This window comes from Rutidosis leptorrhynchoides, chromosome 7 (genome assembly GCF_046630445.1).
Source record: "Rutidosis leptorrhynchoides isolate AG116_Rl617_1_P2 chromosome 7, CSIRO_AGI_Rlap_v1, whole genome shotgun sequence".
Lineage (NCBI taxonomy): Eukaryota > Viridiplantae > Streptophyta > Magnoliopsida > Asterales > Asteraceae > Rutidosis > Rutidosis leptorrhynchoides.
In genome coordinates this window covers 6,312,727-6,317,172 of record NC_092339.1, presented here as the reverse complement: position 1 = coordinate 6,317,172, position 4,446 = coordinate 6,312,727, and the positions used below count along the sequence as shown (strand labels likewise).

General features: G+C 35.0%; 1 long non-coding RNA gene across 1 annotated transcript; it reads right to left on the bottom strand.

The window, feature by feature from the left end:
- Window positions 1-211: 211 nt before the first annotated feature.
- LOC139857527 (uncharacterized) lies at window positions 212-1,020 on the bottom strand. The gene is made up of 3 exons (XR_011762582.1): window positions 842-1,020; window positions 459-605; window positions 212-300 (listed from the first exon to the last, which is right to left on the bottom strand). It is a non-coding gene; the product is annotated as an uncharacterized lncRNA (long non-coding RNA).
- Window positions 1,021-4,446: the final 3,426 nt, after the last annotated feature.

Below are 4,446 nucleotides of genomic sequence, written 5' to 3'. Positions count from 1 at the left end.
TTTGAATCTAAGAATCTTATTTACTTGTAACCCTACATGATAATCATACGTATTTATATTTATATATACTAAATACGGACAACAACCACCAATCATATCCAACCACATCACCAAAAACACTACAGTAGCTACAGTAGTATTTTTCCCCCCTCAACGCCTCCCAAGAGCTCTGGCCGCCACCACCATCACCACCCAAGTCCAACACCATCAGCCACCTTCCACCGCAACTATCAACCTCCTTCCACCACCACCATCAATCTCCTGCAACCGCCACCATCAAGCTTTTGAACAACTTGGTTCCTTTAAAAAAAAAAAAAACAAACAATCAAAAGCTCTTAATATGGGTAAACCATAAACTTACCAAGGTTATACCAATATGCAGATAAAGAAAGCAAACAAAGGAAATATACAAACACAACCACATAAACAAAAATAAATACAATCATAAACTTCAATACCGTAAAAGATATGAAACGTTCACCATTAGCCAGCAATTTTGTTTTTAAAAACCGTAAATCACAATGGCCGGAGTTCAAACCACCATTTGTCCAACAATCACCGCCGTCAAACACCACCAGCAACAATCACCGTCTACAACTCCTCAGCTACCACCACAACATCCAAATCGAAAAAAGTTATAACATTAAAATAGACAAAATCAAATCCGAAAAAAGGATAAACTCAATCATGAACAACCATCACCAACCGCCATCGGTAACTACTACCACCCAGATCTATAAAAATAAAAAAAAAAAATAAAAAAAATTAAACGTCGTTAAAACAATGAGATATCCAAACTAATGCTGAAAGTATGTTAGCATTAAACACTTAAATTACTCACGGAAAACGTTAAAATTCTGGCGGAGCTCCTAGGTGGCGCGTACCTTCACCGATGACGGTAAAATTTATTGCTTTTTGATCGAAATACAGATTCGCGATAAATGGTAGTGGCGGTGACTCCAAAATTACAGAGATCAAATGATGATTTAAGCAGAAAGGGTTAAGATGGTTTTGGGGATATGAATGTGACGTTGGGGGAGAGAAGGACGAGAGAGAACAAAAGACATCATTGTTATAATTCAGTAGGCTTATAACTACCTTTAGTGGTTTGATTCTTGATGTTATAATTCAGTAGGCTTATAACTACCTTTAGTGATTTGATTCTTGATTAAGAATACTAATAATGAAGTGTAAGAACAAAGATGATAATGGAGAGAAAGAAAGAAACACTTTGTAAGTGTGAGAAATGGTGCAAGTTTAATGCTTGCATTCATGGCTATTTATAGCAAAAATATCACAAGTTTAGGTAATACAATAATATTACTTTTGTGTATCAATAATTGACTATCCATTTATATATATATATATATATATATATATATATATATATATTTATATATTATAACACTCCCCCTTGGATAGCAATTTTGTTTGTTGAAGATCAACTGTAAGTTACTGCCTCGTTAAAAACCTTGCTAAAGAAAACCCAGTAGGAAAAACTTTAGCTAAGGGAAAAAGAGTGCATCATGGAGTTGACTCCCCCTCAAGTAGACATCGCTTCGGTTGTTACATCTTTTGAACATGTCTCATGCCAATGTTATGAACGTGTGTTCTGAAAATAGCAGTTGGAAGTGCTTTCGTGAAAAGATCAGCAGAGTTTTTGCTGGATTGAACATATCTCATTTCAATCTCGTTGTCCTTAATGAGATTTTGAGTGTATGAGAAGAATCTAGAAGGTATGTGTTTGGTTCGGTCACTTTTGATATACCCTTCTTTCATCTGTGCTATGCAAGCTGCATTATCTTCATAGATAATTGTTGGACCTTTATCGCGTTCTAGTCCACAAGAATCAGTAATGATTTGTGTCATTGATCTCAACCAAAAACATTCCCGAGTAGCTTCATGTAATGCAATCACTTCGGCATGATTTGATGATGTAGCAACAAGTGTTTGTTTTTGAGAACGCCATGATATTGCAGTACCTCCATTTAGGAATACATATCCAGTTTGAGATTTAGCTTTATGTGGATCAGATAAATAACCTGCATCAGCATAACCAACCAAATCTTGTTTTGATTCGTTAGAATAAAATAATCCTAAATCAGTAGTTCCTCGAAGGTATCGAAATATGTGTTTGATCCCATTCCAGTGTCTTTTGGTAGGAGCAGAGATGAACCTTGCCAACAAATTAACTGCAAAAGAAATGTCAGGTCTTGTACAATTTGTAAGATACATAAGAGCTCCAATTGCACTAAGATATGGTACTTCTGGTCCAAGAATATCTTCATGATCTTCACATGGACGAAATGGATCAGTTTCAACATTGACTTATCTAACAACCATAGGAGTACTTAATGGTTTTGCCTTGTCCATATTGAAACGTTTCAAAATCTTTTCAGTATATGTTGTTTGATGTACAAGTAAACCATTAGGCATATGCTCAATTTGTAAACCAAGGCAATACTTGGTTTTTTCGAGATCTTTCATTTCAAATTCTTTCTTTAGAAGTTGAATGGCTTCATAGATCTCTTTATTTGTACCTATGATGTTAAGATCATCAACATAAACAGCTATGATCACATATCCGGATGTTGTTTTCTTAATGAAAACACAAGGGCAAGTAAGGTTATTTGTATACCCTTTGCTTATCAAGTAATCACTTAATCGGTTAAACCACATACGTCCCGATTGTTTTAACCCATATAAAGATCTTTGTAATTTAATCGAATACATTTCTTTGGGTTTTGCATTTGATGCTTCTGGTACCTTAAATCCTTCAGGTATCTTCATATATATATATCACTATCAAGTGATCCATATAGGTAAGCAGTCACAACATCCATGAGATGCATTTCTAAATTTTTAGAAACTGCCAGTCTGATTAAGTACCTAAAAGTAATTGCATCCATAACAGGGGAATAAGTTTCTTCATAATCAATTCCCGGTCTTTGAGAAAAACCTTGAGCTACAAGTCTAGCTTTATACCTTGTAACTTCATTTTTCTCATTTCTTTTTCGGACAAAAATCCATCTGTATCCTACAGGTTTCACATCTTTAGGAGTGAGAATGATGGATCCGAAAACTTTTCTTTTATTGAGTGATTCTAATTCAGCTCGTATTGCTTCTTTCCATTGAGCCCAATCATGTCTATTTTGACATTCAACCATAGATGTTGGTTCTGGATCATCATCATCATTATTCATGATGTCATATGCAACATTAAATGAAAATTTCTCATCAAGATTTTTCATTTCGGTTCCATAATATTTTTGAATATGCATAATTGATTGCAATTTCTGTATTGACATCATCAATCTCCTCTGCAGTAGGAGTACTGATTTGTGGTTCTTCTTGAACACTTTCTTTTACTTCATTATCAGCTGATTTTCTTTTTCGAGGATTTTTATCCTTTGAACCAATTGGTCTTCCAAGTTTCTGACGTGGCAAAGATTCATGAGTGACGTTATTGCCAGCTTTTGGAATTTCAATTCGAGCTGGAGTATTTACTGCTGGTATATATGATTTTGTCACCGTTTTTGTATCTGTAAATGCATCAGGCAATTGATTTGCAAGTTCTTGTATATGCATTATCTTTTGAACTTCTGTCTCGCATTCTTTTGTGCGAGGATCAAGATACTTTAATTGAGGTTCACACCATGAAACATCATTTTCTTTATTTTTCATTTCTCCCCCTAATCTAGGGAACAATGTTTCATTAAAATGACAATCGGCAAAACGTGCTGTAAAAACGTCACCTGTCATAAGTTCAATATACCTTAATATTGAAGATGTTTTGTAGCGACCCGACAAAATCGTCATTGACGGTGCCGTCTACTTAGGTCCCGTTGCGTGGTCATAGTCTCTATATGAGACGCGTTTGACCAAAATCATGTCGCATTCATTTGAAATGTACAAAACTTGCAAAGTTTAGTTTACAAAACGGTTCGACAACAAGTTTAAGTTTACAAAAGTTATAAAGTGTAAATGAAATAACTTGCGACATAATTAGTTTAAAATCACGGTTTGCTATAAATAGCAAAAGTATGTAAGCTTTAAGTTTGAATCCAAAAGCGCTATCCCTAGCGTATGCATGTATACTTGACTCCAAGCAAGTAATCAAAGTGCGCGGAAGCATAAATCAAGTAGCCAAGTATGAACCTGAGAAACATATAGAAAACTGTCAACGAAAAACATTGGTGAAATCATAGATGTAGTAATAAACGTTATTTTTGAATCACAAGATTTAGTATGTCCATAAAATTGATCATCCAAAAGTTGCATTCCAAAAGTTTGTTCGCGTGCACCCAATTATCAAGACTTAACGTTTCCTTCCATAGAACCCCATCACAATAGTGTTAGAACATACACTGTTTCTCAAAAATATATTTCATCCGTAGACGGTAGCGAACAGTCCGAAATGAGGGTTTGTCAAACCCGTATGGCCAC